Source organism: Ursus maritimus, unplaced genomic scaffold (genome assembly GCF_017311325.1).
Source record: "Ursus maritimus isolate PB19 unplaced genomic scaffold, ASM1731132v1 scaffold_5, whole genome shotgun sequence".
Lineage (NCBI taxonomy): Eukaryota > Metazoa > Chordata > Mammalia > Carnivora > Ursidae > Ursus > Ursus maritimus.
This window is the reverse complement of record NW_024426663.1, coordinates 10,502,617-10,529,629: the sequence shown is the minus strand read 5'-3', so window position 1 is coordinate 10,529,629 and position 27,013 is coordinate 10,502,617. Positions and strand designations below refer to the sequence as shown.

General features: G+C 39.5%; 2 long non-coding RNA genes and 1 pseudogene across 2 annotated transcripts in view; 2 read left to right on the top strand and 1 right to left on the bottom strand.

Annotated features, from left to right (window-relative positions):
* The window catches only part of LOC103672223, a 69,585-nt gene extending 49,854 nt beyond the window's left edge, over positions 1 to 19,731 (top strand). The window contains exon 4 of the long non-coding RNA XR_571133.2: positions 17,169 to 19,731. This is a non-coding gene — a long non-coding RNA (uncharacterized LOC103672223). The remainder of the gene's footprint in view (positions 1 to 17,168) is intronic.
* On the bottom strand, positions 7,551 to 23,341 carry LOC121100687. The gene is made up of 3 exons (XR_005832388.1): positions 23,220 to 23,341; positions 13,931 to 13,983; positions 7,551 to 8,301 (listed from the first exon to the last, which is right to left on the bottom strand). It is a non-coding gene; the product is annotated as an uncharacterized LOC121100687 (long non-coding RNA).
* Positions 23,342 to 24,237: 896 nt separating this feature from the next.
* On the top strand, positions 24,238 to 26,698 carry LOC121100643 (annotated as a pseudogene).
* Positions 26,699 to 27,013: the final 315 nt, after the last annotated feature.

Genomic DNA, 27,013 nt, shown 5'->3' with positions numbered 1-27,013 from the left:
AAGTGAAGGTTTTTAAATCCCTGGATGAACTCTTAGTGGAGGCAAGACTCACTTCCAGCTTCCTTGGTTTCATTCATTAACTTGCAAAATTTTTATTCTTTTTTTTTTTTAGTTTATTTTATATTTCTCATCAGAAAGAGATCCAGAAGTAGAAAAGGAAATTATACTTTAAGTTCTACCTCCACCTCACCTGCTCTGTTATGGTTCCCTGGTGACGTCCTCAAAACAGGCAGTCAGACCTCCTGCTCTACCACCATACGTTATAGTTCTCTTGTTTTTGTTTTATTTTTCTTTAGTCGCAGGGCTGAAATTATTTACTGATCTGATTTCTTCATTAGAATATGATTTTCATGAGGAGATATTTTCTTCACAGTTGTATCTCCAGAACCTAGTACAGAAAATGATCAGCATAGACACCAAGTAAAGCTTCTGAATTAAATAATTATGCAGAAGTGTTGCCATCTCTAATATTAAAATGTCACTTATTTATTAATGTTTTCTTGGACTACTGCCATTTTCTTTTTGGAGGTTGAAACTTTATAAATTTACCAAGTTAGGTGAACTTGTGGCTGTTTTTTTCTAGTGTTAAAAATAATCCATAGTGTTCATTCATCCAAATCCCCACATATACTCAAAGAGCACCTATGCTGTAGCAAGCACTGTGCTAGGTACAGGGGATCGGTGGTGAAAATGACTGATAAAAGTCCTCCTCCTGTGTAACTTACCTCTTGGTGGAGAATAAATAATAAACAAATAAATTTAAAAGCATACAGTCTCAGCCAATGGTAAGGTAGGAAGAAAAATCAAGCCAGGCAATATAATACAGAAAGTACTGTTTCATATTAGGATGACCATGAAAAGTGTTCTTTGATGGGGTAGAGAGGCTATTAATGAAGTTGTTCAGAAATAGGTGAATACATAGGGAAAACAGATGCATGAGCCAACTTTGAACAGATTGGGAGAAATGCCCTTGATACAACTTTCATTTTGTAATTTCTTAGCACATTAGTGGATAAGCATACAGAATGCCCCTTTCCACCAAAAAAAAAAAAAAAATACAGACACAAACGATGGATGTTACATTATTTTCTTTAATATAAAAACATAGACTTTTATAAGAATAGGTCTATGGGCTAGTGTAATTATTTATGCAGCCTTTCAATAGTCTCTGCACATTTAGTACAGAAAATATAATGCCCTCCCTGGCAAAATGTTATTACATTTCAAGAATCCTCTCCTACCACCACTAACAAAAACCTTGCATGATTTGCTATGATCAGTTATAATTCTCATTAAAAAACATATCTCCATGTTCTAAAATGACAGGGTATGTTTGAATGTTTGATTCACCAAAAATGGTACATATTAATTCACAGGTAGTAACTCTAAGCTACTTTTTAGCTTTTGTATTCAAACAGCATAAGTGTCCTTGGACGAAATAACGGAGAAACCAGAAAAACAAATAAGAAACTCTAATACGCAGAGAAAAATAACATTGTTTGATTTTTTTCCTTGACGTAGATTATAATTCGGCTTTAGAGAGCCCCATTAATAAGGTATTTTTGCAGACATTTAGAAAGGTGGTTTCCTGTAAATCGTTGGGGAAAAAATAAGTTCTGTAACTAGAGCTTCTATCCAGGCATTTTGTCACCTATATGCCTAGGGAAGCAAGAACTGATTAGGGTTCCTTGAAATGGGTCATTAGTTAGGCAGAAGGCATATGTCTAGGAAAGTCATTTACTATTTTTTTCTGGTAGAATGTTTTCTTAATGCATGGAACAACCTAGGCAACACAATGAGAACAATTTTGACTTTCATTTTATAAAAAGGGGGGAAAAAAGACTTTAAGAGCTGTCATTTAAAAAAAAAAATTAAGCCCATGGTTATTCAGAAATAGTCCCTACCTTAATTATTAAATACAAAGAGAAATCCATTAGCTAACAAAGAGATGGGATAAATCCAAACTGATTACTTCACAAACACAATTTACCTTAAATCCCGAAAGAACAAAGGCAATTTTGTTAGATGAGCTACCTTTCTCTCAGGATTATTTTTTTAATTGCCTCTGGTTTGACAGATAAATAGGGTCAAATAACAAAAAAAAAAAAAAAAAACTGATGGATTTGTTTATTAGACCTTCTCAAAACCATTAAAACAATAATAAATATTTAAAATAGAAACTGAATCATCTTAGTTATATTAAAGTTCATTGCATGTCTCTTGTGGGAAAGTGTTTACTAGGTTCCCAGGACATATTTATTTAATTTTTTAAACTTTTATGTGAAAATACTTTCAGCATAGTTCCAGTCAACTCAGTTCAAGCCAGAGCAATAAGCCTATATTAAGTACTTACTCTTTACAAAGCACCGCGCTAGATAAAAAGCGAGGTATGAAGATGCTAAGGCTTGACAGCTGGCCTCGGAGGGATCACAATGTAGTGTGGGAGAAAGAAGTTGAAAGCAATTAACCATAAAGTAAGACATAATGTATTAAGTGCTGTAATACAGATACTACGTGACAGGAGAGAAGAGCAAAAGGAAGAATTAATTCTGGCTAGGGAAGGAAAAAGATTCCTGAAGGGGGTTTTGTGCTAATGCTTTTTGAAAAAAAAAATTCTGATTTTGGTGGGTGAAGGAAACATGAAGACATAACAGTTAGTTAGTGGGTGCAGGGAGGCCTGAGCACAGACCGTTCTGGAGGTTAGAACGCCAGGAGAGAGCGAGGAAGCACAGGGGTGGAGTCTGGAAGGGGAGGTTGAAGTTAGCTCCTGTAGGACATGGGATGCAAGCCGAAGGAGTCTGGACTCTACCTTCTCAGCAGTGGAAATCCATAAAGCCTCCTTGGCCAGGTAGTGCGGCAATCTGATGTTTGATTGAGAAGTTATGTTTGGTGACAAAGAAAGTAATAGATGGCAGAGGCAGGAAATCCAGGTTAAAGAGATCATGTAACAAAATCATGAGGTAGCAAGAGAAAGCGTAGAGGTGAACCACAGCCGTGGCATAGAAAATGTAAAGGAAGGAATAAATTGTGGGAAAGAATCAGTGGGATGTGATCTGGTGGCATGCAGGGGGTGAGGGAGAAACAAGGGTCAGAAATGACTTTGGGTCTGGAAGGATAATGATGCATTGAAGCAAGAGGCAGACTGAGAAGGTTTGGGAAAATCAAGCAAAAATAGGTATTTTTTAACTATAGGAAGCACTTAACATTTTTCTGAAAGTTGTAATGTTCGTGATTTAAGAGATCATGCAGCTAGCTCATCAATCCAGTGCTTCTTGATTGTGGCTGAACCTTAGAATCAGATGGGGGCAGCATCTTTACAATCCTGCTATCTGCACCCCACCGTGAGAGGTTTGGATTTAAGTGGTCTGACCATTCTTTTATTACTTTTTAAAATCCCCGCAAGTGATATGAATATAGAGCCAGGTTTAAAACCTCTGAAATAATCTGTACCCTTCAATTTAAAGTTTATCCTGATATTCAAAGAGATTTCAGCCCTTTCACTTTTTGGCAGGTTACGCTCCTGGTTCTTCTCCCCTCTTATCTGGCAATTTTTTAATACATTTGTCCAATGAGTCCAACCAGTAATGTACTAGGTATTACTTAAGAAATTGGGAGTATAAAAATGACTGGAACATGACAGCTGCTTATGTTAAATGCCTTGGCAACGATCGTATTTCACAGCTTCACTGTCCCATCTTCATGCTTTTTTTTTTTTTAAGATTTTATTTATTTATTTGACAGAGATAGAGACAGCCAGCGAGAGAGGGAACACAAGCAGGGGGAGTGGGAGAGGAAGAAGCAGGCTCATAGCGGAGGAGCCTGATGTGGGGCCCGATCCCATAACGCCGGAATCACGCCCTGAGCCGAAGGCAGACGCTTTAACCGCTGTGCCGCCCAGGCGCCCCCCATCTTCATGCTTAACTCTGAAGTCAGGCCCCTAGTTCAGATCTCTCCCCATTCTCTGTACTGTGTTTCCGATTGGCTTTCTAGATGTCTCATGCTGAATGCCCTGCTGTTGCCACAAACTCAGTGTTGCCGGGTTGAAATTTACTCTCCCTCTAAATCATCATTACTAGTTCTAGAACTACATAATGAGCATCGAGTACTCATCTTGGTCATGCAAACCCATTCTTTACTTCCAGAGTCCTCTTTTCCTGGCACCTGTGATGTGGGAATCTTACGTAGGCTATCCATGGTTCCACGTAGGGCACAGATTGTTAACAATTAACATTTCCTGAGGTTGCTCACCGGAAGCAAGATGCTTCATCCAGGACCACTTTCATCATTTTTTTTTTCTTTATTTCTCGTTCCACCACACATACGAAGACACCTAACCCAGCAGGATTTTTCTCTCGTCTGGAGGGTAAGGTATCCTCCTCTTCCCTAATTTGGTATATCTCCTTCAAAGGGACAGTTTCTAACATGATTTTTTTCCTCAAACACTAGCAATACTAAACTTCCGTTTGGGGGTACACAAAAGCCAGAGACTGGCAATTTCTCTCTCTCAAACCACATCCTATGATGATGAACTCACTGCTTTGTATGGGACATGAAGGTGGAAATAATAGCAAGGAAAAAATTCTGCCAAGAATATTGCACTCCTCCCAGTTGTATCTGCACTTCTTGTGCTTTACTTTCTCATTAATAAAACAAGGGTAGTTGTACCTATATGTCATAGAGATTATAAAGATTAAAGAAGAAAAATGAATAAACAGCACCTATTAGCTATTATCATTGCTACTCTAATGCCAAAGACTTCACCTTTAATATCTAGTTAATGGATGGCTGTTTGTCACAAAAAGAATCAGGCACAGAATACGAATGTTAAGGAAGACACAACGGTTCCGCGTAGAGTCCCCGCAAGGATCGTCATCGTAACCCATCTCCCGCAATATTGTGAATGGTTGCAGGGGCACAGGTGGTTCTTGGCAACTAGATGTCATAAAGCAATCCTGGAGGACTTGTCCGATGTCTTGATTAATTGCCGTTTTTGAAGCAGAAGCAAGAGCATCACAAAACCGTGAACAAACACCAGACTTCCAAATAAGCTCGCATCCAGCACGGCTCCATGCCAGCCAAGGTACTCAGCTGTGAACTGGCGGTACTTAACTTGCCTTCTAAAGTCATCGAAGAGCTTAGCGGACCAGCAAATGATAACAATAAACAGCTACCCATGCATGAAACAAGAAATCAGAATTTTCTACTTGTATGCATGCTTAAGCCAGGAGAGATGCCAGTCAGTGAGTTTAAAAAAAGGGGGGGGGTTGCTGAAGCAACTGCAAGATGGCATTTAGAATCTCCTTCAAGACATAGGGAAATATGCCCAGTGCTTTACATAGTGGAGAGAGCTATGGCTCTGAGAGACTCCAGGAAATGAGCTTCCTGCAATAAGCAGGGCAATTAACCTAAAGCAGATTCTGGCTGCTAAGTGGGGTAGAAATGCCTTTGTTTGGTCAGGCAGAGACTTCCCCGGTGTGCTCCTATTGGGATATTTCACACAAACTTGAGTTGCGTGGTTCAACAGCTCCCCTTGGCAGAAAGGATTCTAAAGGCCTCCCTGATGTTGTTCTGAGTGCAGAGCTAGGTTGAGAGAACCTAGAGGATGTATAAGGAGTAGCTTTGGAAGAGAGGAACATGTCTCACCTGGGGAGAGTAGGGTGTGGCTCTTAGCGTCTCCAGATGTTCACAGAGGGCTCACAGTTCAATTGTTCACTGAAAGTGAAAAATGAAATCATGTAGTTTTAGCCCTTGATTAAAGAGAAGATAATGTTTTGTTAGAAAAGTCAGCTGCCGAGATTCGTTCTGAACGTGGCTGTGGCTGCTGCTGGAAGGTTTTGATTTGGCTAATCACAGAGGTCTTTCCTGAATACTAACGAAGGATTCCAAGCAGAACAAATTCATTCCTGATGAAGTCTTGCAGCTGACAACGTGGAATAATTTGAATCACAGACCTGTAAAATTTGATCAGGATGAAATTAAATGACTCTCCTGAAGCGATTTGGCAAGTCTATTTTCACCAAGGCATTGCAGTGAAAGTGGGTAGCCGATGAAGGGCCATTTTCATCTGCCAACAGGGATTCTGAGGGTCAAACCATGGAGAATATGCTTGCTTGCCTTAGGCAAACGTAAAAATAAGGTATAACACTCATGCTTTCTCCCTATTGCCATGTATGGCTCCATCATTTACAAGTATCCAGAACTTTTTAGATCCATTTATGCTAAGACCACTTCTTGGGTGATGATACTTTTACATTTATTGCCATTCGTGTGAAATATAATTTCTCCTTATTTCTCTTACACTTTATATCTCATGCAGTTTAAAGAGTACAAAGTACATGGAGAGAAAATTGGAAGCTAGTATAAAAACATCAGCCCCAACCTTGAACTTCAGTGACACCAAGACAGAATTTTTTTAATGGCCTTGACAAAATATGCACTTCTGTTGTCATAGCTTACGAGACAGACAATAATATCAGCGTGGCGTTCAGAGATCAGGCCGAGGTAAGGGGATGGAGCCAGACAGGGAACAGAGACTCCACAAGTTCCAGTCTAGTGGCTGTGAATTCTACCATAGAAAAGCAGTAATTTGTACCATGATGATAAAAGAGTTTCTTTTGTGTTTGCAAGAATATGTTAGAAATCAATAGTAGAACATTTCACCACAAAAAGGTGAACATATGAAAAGTTTTTTTTTTCTAGTGTTATGGCCTGTGTCTTAGACAAAAGACATGATGAAGGAAGTTTCAGAGAATTATTGTTTGCAAAGGAAAGGAAGATGAAAAAAAAAAAAAAAGGAGTATCCAAGAGGGATAATATAACAAAAAATTACAGAGTTTCAGAGAAATTAGGTGAATAGAAGATGTAACAGGGCTGTAATATGAAAGTGATCCAAGAAAGTTCAACATAAAAATTACCTGACAGGGGCGCCTGGGCGGTTCAGTCAGTGAAACCTCCGATTCTTGGTTTTCAGCTCAGGTCATGGGCTCATGCGTCGTGGTATCAAGCCCCACCTCAGGCTCCATGCTTAGCAGGGAGTCAGCTTGAAGATTCTCTCCCACTGCCCCTCCCCTCACTCATGCGTGCTGTCTCTCTCTCTCTCTCTAAAATAAATAAATCTTTTAAAAAAATTACCAGTCAGAATGGTTAAAATTCTGTTTATAGCAGCATTATCATCAATAGCCAAATTATGGAAAGAGCCCAATGTCTATCAACTGATGAATGGATAAAGAAGCTGTGAGATATATATATATATATATATATATATATATATATATAGAATATTCTATAAATAGAATATTACTCAGCCATCAAAAGAATGAAATCTTGACATTTGCAACGACGTGGATGGAGCTAGAGAGTATTACGTTAAGCAAAACAAGTCAGTCAGAGAAAGACAAATACTACAAGATTTCACTCATATGTGGAATTTAAGAAACAAAACAGATGAACATAGGGCAAGGGGGAAAGAAAAGAGAGGGAAGCAAACCATAAGAGACTCTTCACCATAGAGAACAAACTGAGGGTTGCTGGAGGGGAGGTGGGAGGGAGATGGGCTAAATGTGTGATGTGTGTTGAACACTGGGTGTTACATGTAAATGATGAATCACTAAATTCTACACCTGAAATCCATATTACCCTATATGTTAACTCACTAGAATTTAAATAAAGATTTGAAAAAGGAAAAAGTACTGCTTTTTTACAACAACTATATTTTTTGATTAATCTCAAAATTTGCAAAGTTCTTTTTAACAAACGAAATATTATTGCAGAGCCAGGAGTCAAATGCTTGGCTTCTCACAGCAATGAACAGGCTCTCACTTCAAGTCACTCCTGCAGTAGCATCTCTTCTGTATGTTCCCTGAGGCGCGCAGAGTGACAATGTGGGCTAAGGTAGACGCCAAAGGGTGATGAAGCCTGAGGAGTTGATAGAGTAGTCCCCCTTATTTGCGGGATTTACATTCCAAGACCCCCAGTGAATGCCTGAACCTTCTTACACAATGTTTTTTTTCCTATATATACATACCTATGATAAAGTTTAATTTATAAATTAGGCATAGTAAGAGATTAACAGCAATAACTAGTAATAAAACAATTACAACAATATACTATAATAAAGGTTATGTGAACGTGTTGTCTCACACAAAATATTGTACCGTGCTCACCCTTCTTCTTGTGGTGATATGAGACTACAAGTGATGAGGTGAAGCAAGGTGAATGACGTAGTTACTGTGACGTAGCTTGGGGCTACTATTTGATCTGATGATCTGCTTTCACACGGTGGTTGACCCAGGGTCAGAGAGACTGCAGAAAGAGAAACCACAGATAAAGGGGGACTGCGGTAGTTACTTACAAATGTGTGTGAGGATGGGCATGCTTAATGTTTGAAACATTCCCTAAATGCAAAGATAATTCTTTTGAAGCTGAGCTTTGCTCTTCTAAAATACGTAATCCATTCATCTGTTGAAGGGCATCTCGTACAATGGAATATTACTCAGCCATCAGAAAGAACGATTACCCAGCATTTGCAGCCACATGGACAGGACTGGAGGAGATAATGCCAAGTGAAATAAGTCAAGCAGAGAAAGACAATTATCATATGGTTTCACTCATTTATGGAACATAAGAAATAGCAGGAAGATCGGTAGGAAAAGGAAGGGAAGAATGAAGCGGGGGGTAAACAGAAGGGGGAATGAACCATGAGAGACTATGGACTCTGGGAAACAAACTGAGGGCTTCAGAGGGGAGGGGGGTGGGGGAATGGGATAGGCTGGTGATGGGTAGTAAGGAGGGCACGTATTGCATGGTGCACTGGGTGTTATACACAAACAATGAATCATGGAACACTCCATCAAAAACTAAGGATGTACTGTATGGTGACTAACACAACATAATAAAAATTATTAATAAATTAATTTAAAAAATAAAATACTGCAAAAATTCCCAGGGTGGAACAAAATCCACTTTTTTGTTTTTGTTTTTAATTAGGCAAAATTTATTCAGAGATAAGCATGGAAATGAGGAAATTAGGTCAACTCATATGACATATTTTCTTTTTGCATTCTTACCTTTGTTATTATTATTATTTTTTTTTTAGATGTAGTGGCCTGGGTAATGGAGTACAGGCTTTTCCCTGCCACAACTCTACCCTATGGCTTAAATTATTTTTTTTAAAAACCTCTGCTTGCATGTAATTATATATATATATATATATAATATTATATTATATACACACACACACATAAACACACCTATATAAACATGTATACATATTTATACATATATGCATGTATATATAAAAAACCATGTATATATATACATCTTTATATATATATATATGTATGTTTATGTATGTACATGGTTGTAAATATAATACTCATATAGGAGAGCTGAATGAGAAAGAGTTTTTTTTTGAGCTGCATAGTACCAGAATACAAAAAGGGAACTTTGTCTCTGAATCTTATGTCAGCATTGATTTAAGGGAGAGAAGAATGCTTTTTGTAACTTGGGAAGCAACTTTTTACATGTGGTTACACTTAACAAATCACAGTTTTTCTTTGCTATAAATTATTTAAAAATAAATTGTGGAAAAATGCTCTGAAAATGAAACTCTTCTTTTAGGCAAACTGGAAAACATTCCAAGTGCTATTCATGTAAAATGATAGACCCGTTTTGTCTCTGATTTACTGGAACAAATAGGACGAGTCACTTGATGTCCCTTTAGCCTTAGAATATTCAGCTGGAAATGGAGATACTAATCTTGATGTAATTCAGAGAATTGTTAACGTCAATTACGGACATCATATAGATTTATAACACATTTACATATGTACATTGTAGTGGCAAAAATAAAAAGAAAATATTTTGTCTGATATTCTCATGTTGAATCTAGAAACAAAGAAATATTGATTTTTAGAAAAATTTTGGATTCTTCAGTAAACAACCAGTGAATATTTTGAGAAATATCTAAGGATTTTACGGATTCCTGGCAAATTGACTGTAGCCTCCATCACTACCTTCAATTGTGGTAAAATTGCCAGTCTCCTGGGGGCATGTCTCTTCTCCTTGGTGTCTCTTAGAACTGTTCACAGGCCCTTTCTTCAAACTTTCTTCCTTCAATTCCTGTGAAGTTGTACTTAGTGTTTTCTCCCACTGACTCATGCTTTCTTCATTTCCTGTTTCAGCTCCTCTTCTCCCTTCTGCTACATAAATGAGGCCCTCTGCCAAGTTTCCATTGTCTTTCTATATAATTTCTCCCCCATTGTTTTCATATGCTCCTAGGGCTTCAAATATTACAACCAAGTTGAAAAAGTTTTAACCCATTTCTTCAGCGGCAGACCTCTCTTATGGTTCTAGTTCCAAGGTCAGCTCCCCATCCATGAACTCCTGTATGCATCCTGTGTAGTATTTCTGGCATCCAGAACTTTCTGATTATGCAGGGCTTGTGGAATATCCCTTTCTTGGTGCATTTCCTTCCATATTCTCCTCTTGAATACCAATCACCTCTTAGCTCCAGATCAATGCATTCAATATACTCAACAGATTCCTTAATAGCTTCATGTTAATGTCAAAAAGCTATAGCAATTCAACTTATCATGCACAGAACTCTTGATTTACTACTCTTCCAATCTGATCCTTTTCTCATTTTCTTTGCCTTGATGAATTGGATTATCCTTCATCTTGTTTCCAAACCAGAAACAGGGCACTTATCCTTGACTCACCCCCATATGCAATATAGTCAAATCCTCACTGTTGATTTATTCAAAGGTGCGATTGTCTTTTCCTATGCTACTCTCCTTGTTTCCTCCACGTAAGCACTTTTCGTCTCTACTGTTTTCTTCACTACAGCTAGAATCAAGAGTCATTTCCTTTTTCTTCATTTATCTGAAATTGTAACCGTTCTTAAAATCTCACCTTAAAGCCCAGTTTTTCTTCAAACTCTTTCATAATTCCCCCCTAGCCCTCCAATCTTATTTTAGTTGTTAATGTAGCAATGTGAATGGCAAGTCATGGGCTTCGATTATACCCATCTCACATACGTGAAATCTAAGGCTCAAAGAGAGAAAGGCCCAAAGTCACCTAATTAGTTGGTAACAGAGCAGGGTTTTGAAATCAGGTTATGTGACTTAAAATTCATTCTTATCTGCAATAAGACTTCTGTCAGTATTGTCGTTTCTCTAACATATTAGTGTCACTACTATGGCACTTATCTTGTATTTCCATTCTTTCCTATTCCTACTTGGTGTAGAAACTTCTTGAGATTAGAACTGTTGCTTGATTCATTCACTTAACAAATGTTTTTGTCTATTTTTTACCTGACAAAACATGAAGACCTAGGCATACAGTGTGACTTGCCAGCTTTAGCAAATAAATACCTGTTTCCAGCGTAAATTATACTGTTTCAGCAAATCCTAATAATTATTAACAAACTATGAATACACGCTATTTTAATTTTAACACTATTAATAATCTTCAGGAGGTATAAGACTTTATGAGTCTGGTTATTTAAAACATAACATATCCATTCATGATATTTGGGTTTTGGAAGATATAAGCATTTGCTTTCAAAGGAATATCCTTGTATATCCAGAGGGGCAGCCAACTTTTATACACCCTTTAAATATTAGATAAAGTTCAAAATGGGTGGTGTGTTTAACAGTATAGAAATTCACAGACTGAGTTCAGAAGTGATTATGTACATACGTGCTTATATTTGAGAGGTAATAGGCATAGGTTTCCTGAGATTAATAAAAGGTAGTGGAGTCAGTGGCTCAAATGTTCAATAAAAACCACAACTGTTTAACTTGGGGAAAATGAAGGTATGCCATTGCCTCCTAGATATTCTAAATGACCTAAGCTCCTCCTGAACTTTGTCCATGGACAGCTGGGGCACAGCAGATGGTGTCAATCTAGGCACCAGGCTCAAGCAGGCAGTATATATTAGTCCCAAGTAGTTGGTAGATCTGAAACTGTGAATCTATCTATGAAGTTCAGCATATCCTTGATGGCTAAACATTTTATGCCTCAAGAGCAGATATTATGAGGGAAAAAAAAAAGTCAGTATGTCCAAAGCAGTTGGTATGCTTATGTTGTCAGTCTGTCATTAGTGGTCAATCTGTCCAGAGTGAGCTACATGCCTGGGCCATATATATGCATCATTAATGTATCTAAATTGGTCAGTGCCTTTGGGAGATATGTTTGCCTGGAATTGTCAGTAATTCTGGCTTGGCCAGCTGTTATTGATGCCTTTATGTTTCTTTCATACTTTATTTTGTTTTTTGGGGGGAGAGGTGGTTCAAAGAAGTCCATCTTCTGATTGAAAGTGAGTGTCAAGATGGAGGTTAGGGTGAGTGGACCCACTGGTGTCTGTGGGGAGTCTGGCTCTAGCCACATAAGCAATGTCCCTCAGATGTGGACAGTCCCCCTAAGAAATTGCTCAAGTCCCATGGCAAAAGGAATCTGTACCATTATAACCAGTCTCAGTCCCAGGACATCTAAAGGTTGGAATGGAAAGCCAGGGCCACCACAGGGATCAGGACCCAGGCTGAGTTCCTCATAACCTGGTTAGCAGTGTTCCTTCTTTATCATCATCATCTCCGATTTTTTGCTGACTCTCAACCTCATACAATCCTTTGTCTCTCTGAGTGACGTGTGCCTTTTGCAGCCCCAGCTACTGTCCTTCCTTTGGGCTATTTTGTAATAAGGCCTGTCTGAGTAAGCACAGCTAGCTCGTGAGCTCATGTAAGCTCAGAAGTGAGGTTTCCTGTCTTTGAGTTCCAGCTTCACTCGTCACTAATGTAGCCTAAGAGTCCTCATCAGTAAAATGAGATGATATTAACACTAAAGACAACTAATGGCTAAATAAAGTTGTTTATGTAAGCACTTGGCAGTATACGTGGCACAGAGTAAGCTTTCTGTAAATGGAAGAAATTATATTCTTCCTATTATCTTCAAAAATAACTTAGGGATGATTTAAAAGTTTTATTTGGGTATGGTTTTCACAGAAAAAAGGGGAGGGGTTGTGTTAATTGCCTATCATTAGCTCAAAAAAAAAAAAAAAAACCCACCAAAAAACCCCTACAGGTTTATTATGTATTATAGAAGATGGAAAGTGAGAGTGATATTTAAACAGAGTTTTAAGTATTATAGGAGATGGAAATGAGAGTCATATTTAAACTGAGTGTTAAGTGATGAACAAGAGTATGTCAAATCGAACGGACGGGGGTTGATGTGTAGAAAGAGAATAAACAGTATGAGGAATTGAGAGTCAGTTTGGCTCTGTTTAGGAATAAATCTTAGAGATTGGTGCATGGATTTCTAAGGGAGATGGGAAAGTTACTCTGGGTTTGGTAATGTAGGGTTTTGCAAAGGAAGTTAAGGAGTCTTGAATTTGTCAGAAGGTTGATGGCATTACGATGTCATTACGAAGAAGGGGTGTATAATTGGCTCTGCCTTTGAATCATCTTCTGTGTGCAGATGGAGCAAGTAGCGGCAGGGAGACCAGTGCAAAGGAACTTTTAGTGGTATTGTAGTACCTCAGACTATTACAGTGGCAAAGGAATTGGAGAGAAATCTCTGTATTCAAGAGATATTCAGCATTATGACTAATGACATTTGATTATTTGTAGGGACTGAGGAAAATAGATGAATACATTTTGGCCTCTAGTAACTGGGTGGATGATGACACCATTTGTTAAGATAGAAAACATCAGAAGAGGAAAATGGGTAGAAATGGGTGAAAATGTTTAGCTTTAAGTATGTTAAACTCACCAATAAGCAGCTGTCTATCTGAATCTGGAGGCAGGGGCTAAGTCTGGGCTGAAAGCTCAGCTGAATGATGCTGGTGTAAAGAGGCCACTGCAGCGGTTGGGGTAGAGGAGGTGACTGCAGAGGGGAGAGCAATGGAGGGAGGAGAGCTGGGCCTGTAGCTCACCTGCATTCAGTGCCTTGCACAGTGCATCTCCATGTGGGTGATATTCAGCAAGTCTAAAATCGATTAAGATTTGGAAAAAAAAAATGAGTAATATCCTCTCATTTCAAGCATCTTCATCATGCAGAGGTAGATTTCTGCAAATTAATTTTTTAAGTTTTTATTTAAATTCCAGTTATTTAACATGCAGTGTAATATTAATTTCAGGTGTACAATATAGTGATTCAACACGTCCATACAACACCTGGTGCTCATAACAAGTGCCGTCCTTAATCCCATCACCTTTCTCTTTCTCCCACCCACCTCCCCTCTAGTAACCATCAGTTTGTTCTCCATAGTTAGGAGTTTGTTTCTTTTGCCTTCCTCTCTTGTTTTCCCTTTGCTTGTTTGGTTTTTTTTTCTTAAATTCCACATATGAAAGAAACCATATGTTATTTGTCTTTCTCTGACTGACTTATTTCACTTAGCATAACCCATCTTTGTTGTTGCATCTATGTTGTTGCAATATAGATCCATCTATGTTGTTGCAAATGATAAGATTCCATTCTTTTTTATGGCTGAGTAGTATTCCATTGTGTATATACACCACAACTTCTGTATCTATTCATCAGTCAATGGACATTTGGGCTGTTTCCATAATTTGGCTATTGTAGATAATACTACTATGTCTATTGGGATGCATGTATCCCTTTGAATTAGTGTTTTTGAATTCTTTGGGTAGATACCTAGTAGTGCAATTGCTAGATTATAGGATAGTTCTATTTTTAACTTTTTGAGGAACCTCCATACTGTTTTCCATAGCGACTGCAGCAGTTTGCATTCCCACCCACAATGCAAGAGGGTTCCCCTTTCTCCATAGCCTCACCAACAAGTTTTGTTTCTCATGTTGTTGTTTTAAGCCATTCTGAAAGGTGCAAGGTGATATCTCATTGTAGTTTGATTTATATATCCCTGATGATGTGTGGGGTTGAGCCACTCTTTATGTGTCTGTTGGCCACCTGTATGTCTTCTTTGGGAAAATGTCTATTCATATCTTCTGTTCAATTTTAATTAGATTATTCATTTTTGGGGTGTTGAGTTTTATAAGTTCTTTATATATGTTGGATACTAACCCTTTATCCAGTATGTCATTTGCAAATATCCTCTCCCATTCTGTAGGTTTCCTTTTAGTTTTATTGATTGTTTCCTTCACTGAACAGAAGTTTTTTTTATTTTGGTGAAGTCCCAGTAGTTTATTTTTGCCTCAGGAGACACATCTAGAAAGAAATTGCTACCGCTAATGTCAAAGAGGTTACTGTCTGTGTTCATGTATAGGATATTGTGGTTTCGGGTCTCACATTTAGGTCTTTAATCCATTTTGAATTTTTTTTGTGTATGTTTTAAGAAAGTGGTCTAGTTTCATATTCCCATGTTGCTGTCCAGTTTTCCAAACACCATTTGTTGAAGATACTGTCTTTTTCCCATTGGATATTCTTTCCTGCTTTGTCAAAGATTAGTTGACCATATAATTGTGGGTCCATGTCTGGGTTTTCTATTCTGTTCTATTGATCTATGTGTCCACTTTTGTGCCAGTAGGATACTGTCTTGATCACTACAGCTTTGTGATATAACTTAAAGTCTGGAACTGTGATGCCTCCAGCTTTGCTTTTCTTTTTCAAGTTTGCTTTGACTATTCGAGGTCTTTTGGGGTCTCCATACAAATGTTAGGAGTGTTTGTTCTAGCTCTGTGAAAAATGCTGGTGGTATTTTGATACGATTGCATTAAATGTGTAGGTTGCTTTGGGTAGTATAGATATTTTTTTTTTTTTTGAGATTTTATTTATTTATGTGACAGAGAGACAGCCAGCGAGAGAGGGAACACAGCAGGGGAGTGGGAGAGGAAGAAGCAGGCTCCCAGCAGAGGAGCCCGATGTGGGACTCGATCCTGGAATACCGGGATCATGCCCTGAGCCGAAGGCAGACGCTTAATGACTGCGCTACCCAGGCACCCCAGTATAGATATTTTTAACAAAATTTGTTCTTCAAATCCCTGAGCATAGAATGTCTTTCCATTTCTTTGTGTCATCTTCAATTTCTTTTTTCAGTATTTTATGTTCAGAGTACAGCTCTTTCACCTCTTTGGTTAGGTTTATTTACATGTATCTTATTATTTCTGGTGCAAGTATAAATGGAATTGATTCCTTATTTTCTCTTGCCGTTGCTTCATTATTGGCATATAGAAATGCAACAGATTTCTGTACATTGATATAGTGTCCTCTGACTTTACTGAATTCATTCATCAGTTCTAGCAGGTTTTTTTTGGTATATCTTTAGGGTTTTCTATATAGAGCCTCATGTCATCTGCAAATAGTGAAAATTTGAGTTCTTCCTTGCTGATTTTTCATGCTGTCTGATTGTTATGGCTAAGACTTCCAGTACTGTGTTGAGTAGCAGTGGTGAGAGCAGACATCACTGCCTTCTTCCTGACCACAGAGGAAAAGCTCTGTTTTTCCCCATTGAAGATGGTATTAGCTCTGGGTTTTCCATATATAGCCTTTATTATATTGAGATACATTCCCTCTAAACCTACTTTGCTGACATGTTGTATAAGTGAATGTTGTACTTTGTGAAGTGATTTTTCTGCATCCATTGAAATGATCAAAGGTTCTTTTCTTTTATTAATATGGTGTATGATGCTGATTGATTTGCAAATATTGAACAACACTTGGCACCCAGGAACAAATCCCACTTGATTGTGGTGAATGATTCTTTTAATGTATTGTTGGATTCAGTTTGCTAATATTTTATTGAGAATTTTTGCATCCATGTTCATCAGGGATCTTGGCCTGTAGTTCTCTTTTTTAGTGGAGTCATCCAGTTTTGGTATCAGGGTAATGCTGGCCTCATAGAATGAATATGACTTTTTCCTTCCTTTTCTATTTTTTGGAATAATTTGAGAAGAATAGCTATTAACTCTTCTTTAAATGTTTGGTAGAATTCGCCTATGAAACCACTCAGCCCTGGACTTTCTTGGGAGATTTTTGATTACTGATTCAATTTCTTTGTTGGTTATCAATCTGTTCAAATTTTCTATTTTTCCTTGTTTCAGGTTCAGTAGCTTATATGTTTGTAAGAGTATATCCATTTCTTCCAGAGTGTCCAATTTGTTGGTATATAGTTTTTCATAATATTCTCTTATCTATGTGGCCCATTGATTATCCCTTCAGAATCACACCCTTCCCCTGTGATTATCTCCTTTCAGACCTAACTCAAGGTAGAGGAAGGACCTCCTTCGAGAACTCATCCATCCCTAGAGCATTACTGAACAGTGTGCTCAGGGACACTCTGCGTCCGGAAGGCGGCTTCTCCTCACTGAATCACCGACTCGCGATCTCTCCGCTTCTCCGGGACACTGAAGCATAGCTGTGAAACAGTAGGTGACATTCTGCGGCTTACTGTGTTTCCACACAAGGCTGCTCTTGATCTCGTTGTCACTTCACATGAAGAGACTCAGACGGAGAATAAGGTGACTTTTGCCGTCTTCTCAGAAATGAGCAAAGACGCTCTCTGGGAGAGTCTGATCTTGAATTTTCTAACTTGACTGAGCAATATTTCATCTGGTTGCAAAGCTACCCCATGCTACACACTTCCAGTTGCCTTTAGACTTGCTAAATGCATTTAGAGGCTGAGAACGAGCAGTAGGAAAAATGTGGTAGATGAAATAAAGTCTTTTTCACACTGCCCCTTTTATTACTGTGTTATAAAAACCCAGGCTCAAAATAGATTGAGGTAGATTTATCTTTTAATGAAAATCGCCGGGAGGCTGGAAGTCAAATATTCTTATCTTTTTCTCCGGTCTCCAGAGCAGGACTTGTTTGCAGGGGCTGACCTTGCGGTACAGTCCTAGAGGGAGCTACAATCATATTGCGGACTGACTTCCTTCAGAGGGGACTTTTAAAAGAGACAATGGAGCTAGCATGCCTCCTTTCTGGCTCCGCGGTCCGGGGTTGTGCGGGTCAGCTTTTCCGGAGAGCAAAGGGCGGAAGAGTTCAGGAGCAATTGTGTCCAGCAGCCAGGAGCAAGTTCTTAGGACACTGTTAGGGAGCTGGCCCCAGCCGCGCCGGAGGCCTCCTGAGCCAGTGAGAGGCTCCGCGGGCTCCTGAACTGCAGGTCTGAGGCTGGCCGGGTCCCTCCCACTGAGTTCTTTTCACGCGTTCCCGCTGCGGGGGCGCCTCGCAGAGCAGCTGCGGACTAACCGCTGGCCTCCGGCCTCCGGCCTCCGCAGCGGGCCGCGGTGCAGGGCCCCCTGACTCCGGGGCGGGGCGGGGCTCTCACAAACCCGGGTAGTCTGAGGATGAGTTTACCAACAGGTTTTTGGTCTTAGCTTTTCATCTTCCATATACCAGTAGGGAGATACGGTGTGTGTGCTTCTTTTTGTTTTCACTTCCTTCTTGCATGAATTTCAAAGTTCATCACAGAGAAGAGGTTGCGTGTTGGTGTTGGGAGAAATGAAAGCAGAGGTAATAAGAAAAAGTAGGCAAAAGAATGGCATTTAGAGGAAGAGTGTGATCAGTCAGCATTTCAACAAATATCTGTTAAAAAAATCACTCTGGGGAAATACAGTAATGAGAATTTAATGTCAAAATGATTGTAATTTTATGCCTAAATACACTCAACATGACAAAGAATTCTCTTAATCTTAATTAGGACTAGGTGGGTGCATTTTAATTTTTTTCAATAAACTACATAGCTCCTGGAACTAATTGCCTTCTAAGAGCAATAGATAATAGAAAAACACGACTGTATGGTATGTTCTGGAGAACATAAATAGCTTCCCACCGACTTCTCAACTCCCTGAACTGAAACAGCATCTCGATCTAGCTGGAAGTAATTAAAATTCCATCTATCTATCTATCTAAATGGAAGGTTTTACATTTTATGTAATCACTGTACAGTCGCCTTACTATGAATGAGTTCTATGTGCAAATGGCAAAGCAAGCTTGAAGAACTGATTTGGTTAAGTACCTTTAAATGTATTACTCCCGAGTAAAAGTCTCAATGAAATTGTATGCTGCTTAACATTTTAAGGAGTTTTGTAAATTGGTGAAACAAATATATCTTCTATATAGATACGCTTGCCTAAGACTTATCTAGTGTAGTAAAATCCACTCCTACCCTACTGTGATTTTTAATGAGTCACAGAACTACCTGGCATCGAGCCAGGGATGGCTAAACAAGCTTGATTAAATTTATTTTTATTTTTCACTTTTTAAAAATAGTTATTTAATTGAGAGGGGGGTGGAGGTGCACACAGGGGGAGGGACAGAGGGAGAGGGACTTTCCAGCAGTCTCCCTGCTGAGTTCAGAGCCACACATGGGGCTTGATCACAGGACCCTGAGATCATGACCTGAGCTGAAACCAAGAGTCAGATGCTCAACTGACTGAGGCACCCAGGCGCCCTGTTTAAATTTAAACTCTTCTCCACTCACCTGAAATTGGCAGAGCCTCCCTCAAAACCTACTGGAACCTCCCTGAAACTAACCGTTGTGTTAAGAAAGGAGGTTTCTTGGTGGGAAAAAGAAATGAAAAAAAAAAAAAAGTTTTCATGTCTTCCTCTTATTTTAGTTTTCCCTAAGATACACACCAACTTAAACTCAATTGGACCATGAAAATTATGTTCATAACTGGATCTGATATTTGCTGAAAACATATGAAGATCTTTTCCTAGTGAAACTTAAAATTCAGAATAACAAAATTGAAATTAGAAAAGAAACATAACCAAAACCATCAGTGTGGGCCCAGGTTTTTATACATCTACAAGGGGGTGTGAAATGCACACTGTTCCCCAATCTGAGAAGCACAGAAGGCCTACTTATGTATGTACTTATTTATTTTTATTCTTTTTTAATTTTGTTAGATTTTATTTATTTGAGAGAGAGAGAAAGTAAGATAGAGTGCACGAGTCGGGGAGGGCAGAGGGAGAGGGAGAAGCAGATTCCCTGCTGAGCTGGGAGCCTGACGTGGGGCTCCATCCCAGGACCCCGAGATCATGACCTGAGCTGAAGGCAGACGCTTAACCGACTGAGCCACCCAGGAGCCCCTAGAAGGCCCATTTAAAAAAGTTAGAAGACTCCTATGTGTTAGAGACCCTGAGAAGTGCGTATCTGATATTATGAATGAAGAAATTGCTGCTAAGGTGAGTAACTTTATTTTGTCTTATTTGCATAGCGAAGTTCTACATCTGAGAAGGTCTCTATCTACTGTTTGTTGTTGTTTCGTTTGATGAAGTGTCCTATGATGAGCCAAATTTACTAGTGTGCTATGAGGCTGTTGAAAATGTTTGGCCGAGAGGAGGCACTTGACAACCCCATACTAAGAGTGAACAAGTGAATGAATGATAACTTGGATTAATTTATCATTATGAGAAATTTAGGAAAATATGAAGGGTGAGCTCAACATTTTAAAATTTGCAGCTTTAGATGCTTTTTAAAAATTAATATCCAATGTTACACTGAATTCCTATATATGAAGTCATGAATTTTAGTCACAAATAATGGGTTTGTTGAATTAGACATAGGATATTTTCCCACTTCAGTCTCTTGTTCAGCAATCAAAATTATGGACCTGAATATCACGATAACTCTAAATCTTCAAATATTTTAAAAATGTTTCTTTCCCTCAAAAACTATTTTTCGAGCACCTGCTATGTGGCAGTTTTAAATGCTGAGAATAGAGACGTGAATAACAGAAGCAAGACTCCCTGCCTTTTCAAAGCTAATATTCTACTAAAGGCAAGTAGACAGTAAAAAGTAAGTAACATATAGATATCAGATAGTGATGAGTGTTGGGGGTCAAAACTAAAGATAGAAAGGGAGATAGGTATACATTTAATATAATGTAGTTAAGGAAAGGCTCACTGAGAATGTGGCTTTGGGGAAGAGAATAGAAGATGAAGAGGAAGTGAGCCATGGAGGTATCCAGGGGTGGAGGGAACACTAGGAAGAGGGTTCAGTAGGACAAAGGCTCTGAGGCAGAAACATAAATGATATGTCAGGAAAATAGCGAGGAAGCCACTGTGGCTGGAGTGCGTGAAGGGGGGCAGTAGTAGCATGTGAGTGGCTCAGTGCTGCGGGTCACGCAGGGCCACTGTTGGGACCGGCTCTATGTCTGAGTGAGACGGGAAGGGGTGGGAATTTCCACTACGTGGATGCATAAAGTTTATTTTAGCGTCAAAATTCATTTGAATGTCCATCCTTTGGAGCAGGATTTCAAAACAAGGCTAATCCTCATGACTTCCACTTTCTCCCTGAGTCAGAAATGAGTATTTTATTGTTTTTGTCACATTACTGCCCCTACTGTCAAGCGTCTAGGAGTGTGAACATTTGATACAGGGCACTGGGATTCAAGCAGCATAGATCCGGTCTAAACTGGACCCAGAGACCGAGATATATCCCGCATCCTGACGATCATCCTGAAAATCCCAAGGAAGCCTCCTCAGGGAGGTGTGCTCATTGCAGGGGCAGAGGACAGAAGAGAGTGGGAGTCAATGTCCCCGGGGCCAGACTCTCTTCTTAGAGCCAGAGGTAGGGCTCAACACCTGGTGTGTGAGTGTTCAGGAAGGTCTGGAGGCCAGCGGAAGGGAGCCCTTGCCTGGCAGCCACAGCTCAGAACAGGAAGATCGGCACTTCCTGCCCACTGAGCCCTGGAGGGCTGGGCATAGAACAAGGCATTGCCAGGGGCGCCTGTGTCCTGGCACAGCTACAAGGTCAGTGTGGCCTGACCGGTTTTGTGCCTCCAAAGGAGTCCACAACACCGCCCCTTCCGATGAAAAGATAGGCATTCTGTGTCACTTGCAGGTGGTTGCTAAGGGTTTTTGTTTTGTTTTGGTTTGGTTTGGTTTACTCATAATTGCAAATAAAGGGGTTTAGATTTAAATAAATGGCGGAGCATCTTCTGTCCTTTCAGACGCAAAGGGCAGGTGTTTGTGGCCTGAGGGCTTTGGCCAATGCTAGATTACTCAACAGGAAGATAGCCACCCTGATGGGACACAGTTGCTTTTTTTAAGAATTTGATAATTGATTTTAAAAATGTATAAATCCATCTTAGAGACTTATTTTACTTTCTTACAATTATTTTACTACACAGTAGGGTTTCTATTTTTGATTATATATGGAAGCACATTTTACCTTTTTAGGGTTAAGTTCTCTAAAGAATGTACTTCTTGCCTGGCTAGAGCTAACTTATGTTTCTTTCTCAAGCTGGAGAGCTGTTCTTTGTGGACAACCTGGTGATATTAATCCGTTATGCTTATCACCAAGATATTTTGAGATCCTGCTGATGAGCATTTGGGGTTGTAGCAATTTGTGGAATAGGGACAAGCTAATGCAGCATGAAGGAAATAGTTAAGCAGCTTCTCTTGAGAATACGAATGAGTCAGAGAGGATCTGGTCAACACTAACTGATGGCTAATAAGTAACTCATTTGCACATCACTGGTACACTTATCATTTATTAAATGTCAGACACTATATTGAGAAGATAATTTCAAACTCCAAAAATTTTCATCATTAAGTACCATCTTTTTGTAAAATCAAATACCTCAATTGTAAGACTCTGTTATTTTATGTGAAATTAAAACAAAACAAATCTTCCAATTGATCTATAAACACAAAAAACGACTTTAGACTTGTTAGAATATTAAAATATGTGTGCCTTAGAATCAACTGCATATAGTCGTTAAATAATTCATCCCACTAAAGGCATCACAGACCTGCTAGGTGTTGGGTACTATGAATGCGCTCTAGACCCAACAGAACTGATACAATGCAACCTCTGTCCCCAAGCTGTCGAGGGTTTTGCAAAGTAGAGAGAATATTAAATAAGTAATAATAATAAAGTTTGGACAATGCTTTGATATGGGAAATATGAATTGATGTTTGAGCTGGGACCCAAATGATCAATTGATGCGAGCCAGCTAATATGTAGTGGGTGTCTAGAAGGGTGTTCTAGCTGAAAGGAGGTGGCCAGAGGAAATAGGAAAAGGATGGTGCTAAAAAAAAATTTAGTGTCGCTAGAACATATGGTTTGGTTCATAAAATTTGAGTGTCAAGAAACGTGATTCAAGAAACAAAAAGATGCAAGTTCCTGAAGGGTTGATAAGCCAAGAGTAATGGAAAACTGCACTGAGATCTGTAATAGCTATCATTTAATACAGTCAGGGTCCTAGTCACCCTGAGTGCATTTTCTCTTTGAAATACCCTGTTTCCTCTGGAGTGAAATGGAATTAAATGTTGGTTGTAAGGAAAATGCTTACCTGGAGGATCAGCCTGTAATTAACAGAACTTTTTGAGTTGAGACATACAGGTGCGCACGTGGAGTACATCTTGACACATGCAGAGAAGCCTCGGCTTTGCATCTGGAAAGCTGGAGGCAGGACGCTGTCTGAAAATGATTCTTTCAACAGACAGAATTTTAAAATTTACATTCACACAACAGAATACCAAATAGTGGTGAAAATGAATCAGAGTGCTATATGCATCGACATCAGTACAGGCCCTACATGTACTAAGAAGAAAAATCCAGTGGTAAGATGATACATCAAGTATGATTCTACTTTTATTTAGTTTAAACCATGCATTATAAACTATATATTATTTAATGATATGAACACATGGTAAAATTATCATGGAAAATCAAGGGTTCTATATTTTGTCATAAACATATGTTAATATATATGTTAAGGTTTGTGTAATTTATTTGTTATAAGAAAATAGTTTTTTATAGTATTTCCAATATCAAGTACCTTCAGTGTATAGTATATCACAAATCCTCACCACTTGAATTATTTCTTATCAGTCATAATCTTAGCATATCTAAGTGTCAAACTCCATGAGGATAGTATTACTCTTTCCAGTTAACAGATAATTTGAAAATTAGAGATTTCAGAGCAAATAAATAAGAGAGTCAGGGTTAAACCGGGCCTTTTGGTCTGTAGCCCGGAGCTCCTTCCTCCATAGACATAACCTGATTATTGACTGTGAAAATTCTCCCACAAACTATTAAAGTAGGGTGGCCTTGAACCGTGCTGTCCAAGTCAATAGTCATTTGCCTATGTTGCTATTGAACACTTTAAAAGCTACAAATGCAATATTTGGGGAGGTCCCTGATTTTTTTTCCCAAACAAGCCCCTGCTTTTGATAAAACAAGCTTCCTTAGTTGAGGGTTTTAGCTTCTTTGAGGCTGAATTGCTCAGATGATTAAGTTTTGGACCTAGTCCTCAGCTTTTTCTTTTCTCCATCCTCAGAGGAAGAATAGATCCGTATGAACTCCTGGGAGTCCCTTTCTCTGTCTTTCCAATTGCCTATTAATTAGCTGTAGCCATTTATTATATTTGTCTAGAGCATCAGTTATGGTGCTTAACAATAGTCATTCCATCCTATTGTCCTTAAAATTGCTATTTCCCTTCCACCTGTTATAAGGCACCGGGATACTATCTGAACTCCCTGAATGACCCAGGAGAGGGCCTGCGTCAGTCTAGGGTACACACATGAGTTATACAAGTAGGTAGTGCAGAATTCTATATCAATTACTTCTGTTGAACTATCGTTTATCCCTCAGCTCACATCTACGGCCTCTAAGGAGGTTCCCTAGGACCAAGTGACAGAGGAAAAATTCATGTCTAAGTCTCAGATAAGTCAGCTTCAGTAGATTCTGAAAATGTACATCTGACTGTACTTTAGCCCAAGCTAAGTGTGGTCCTACAGGACAGTGGTAAGAGGAAACCCTCCCAATGAGTATAGTCTGATTAGTATTTTAGAAAAAAAGAATAATTAATATAAACATTAATATAGAAAGTTTAAAGAATAAATACCTCAATTTAAGATACTGTTCATATTTGAAAATATTATTAATATTTTGTTCTATGGGGAAAAACACTGAATAAATGAAGTATCACCCTTTGGTTATGGATTGGAATTAATGAAGGGTACTAGCCTATGCAAGCAGTATGCTAGAAGGACCATATTAAATACCTTGTGCACTACCTCATTTCTTCTCTGCCTCACGACTCATTCTAGTCATTGATTTAGCAAACAATGTTGTACAGACTGTGCCTAGTATCACACATGACTTGCTTCTTGCATATTACTTGAGTGTTTTTCTGGCACATGCTTTGGGACATCTCTGGGAGCTAGCTGAGAGTTCACATGTGCAACCCACAAGTTTATCACTCATGGCGAAACTCTCAATGAGGGGAGGGTCTGATGGGTAATTGCTTCTTCTTTATGTTCCTTGAATCTGGAGATCCTTCTGATAAATTTCCTCAGATAGTCCAGGTGGGACTGAGCACTCAGTCTCCACAGAAATTGTCAATTTGAAAACATTTCCTTTAAATAGGCTTTCTCTTCTTTCCTGTTACACTTTCCCTATGTCTTTGTCCATTCAATCCACTGTAACAAAATATAATAGACTAGGTGGCTGATGAACAGCAAACGGCTATTTCTCACAGTTCGGGAGGGTGTGATGTCCAAGAATAAAGCACCAGCAGATTTGGTGTCTGCTGAGGACCTGCTTCCTGGGTCAAAGACAGCCATCTTCTTGCCATGTCTTCACATGGTGTAGAAGGTCAGGGAGCATTCTGGGGCTCTTCTTCTATAACTACACTAATCCCGTTCATGATGACTCCACCCTCATGAACGAATCACTTCCCAAATTCCCCACCTCCAAATACTGTCACACTGAGGATTAGGTTTCAACATACGAATTTTAGAGGGACACAGACATTCAGTTTATGGCACCCTGGTTCCTCAATTTCTACTCTCTAGGAACATTTGTCCAATACGCTGTTTGCATTAAAACCCTTTTGATCTGGTTTTCAAGGGAACCTATACTATGAATATGACATGAATATGCATATTTTTTCTATGAATAGATTCCTTAAACTTATTATTCCCATGTATCCATACACCTGTCAGTTTACAAAGCATCAGAGTAGGTAAAATCTCTAGAGGTGTAGAGAGAGACAGAAGACTGAAGAGAGCTCCGCCACCGCCACCGCCAGCCCTGTGGGCACTGCAACCATGGCGCCTTACAGTGCCGTCTCCTTGCCTGTTCGAGGGCGACGAGACGCCATGCGCATGCTGCTGGCTGACCAGGGCCAGAGCTGGAAGGAAGACAAGGTGACCAAGGAGACCTGGCTGCAGGGCACACTCAAGGCCTCCTGTCCACCCAGGAAGCTTCCTGAGTTCCAGGACGGAGACCTTACCCTGTACCAGTTCAGTGCCATCCTGCAATACCTGGGCCACTCCCTTGGGCTCTATGGGAAGGACCAGTGGGAGTCCACCCTGGTGGATGTGGTGAATGACCACGTGGAGAATCTCTGCTGCAAATACCTCATCCTTACCTACGTCAACCACAAGGCAGGCAAGGAGGGGTATATGAAAGCACGACCGGGGCACCTGAAGCCTTTTGAGATCCTGCTGTCCTAGACCGGGAGGGGCAGGTCTTAATCGTAGGCAGCTCGGTCTCCTTCTTGGACTACACCTTGCTGAACTGGCTGCTGATTCACCAGGTCATGGCCCCCGGCTGCCTGGACTCCTTCCCCCTGCTCTCTGCCTGTGTGGCGTGCCTCAGCCCCGGGCCCAAGCTCAAGTCCTTCCTGGCCTTCCCCTAGCGTATGAAGCTCCCCACCAACTACAACAGGAAGCAGTGAGGGCATTGTCATTTTCTGCAGGAGGCGGGACCTGCGGGCCTTGCTTTCTCGAGGACAAATAAAATTTCAAGCACGGAAATAAAGAAGAAGGAGAAGGAGAAAAAGAAGATTGAAGAAAAATCCTCAGAAACACATTTTAGATAAGGACACAAAAGCAGAGGCCCACAGGGGAGAGTGAGGGTATGGTCATTGAATGAGAAGTAATATTAGAAAGCTTACATTCTATGTTTTGGGAAGTTTGGGCAGGTGGATTTTCAAATTCTGGGACCAACACCAAATCAAACTTTAAAGTCATGATAATTTGGAGCCATGTATCAAAGTGATAGAAGTAAGTCATTGTTAGAAGTCATTACTTGGAGGCAAGTACAAGACTTTTCTTATGGTGTATTCCATCAAGC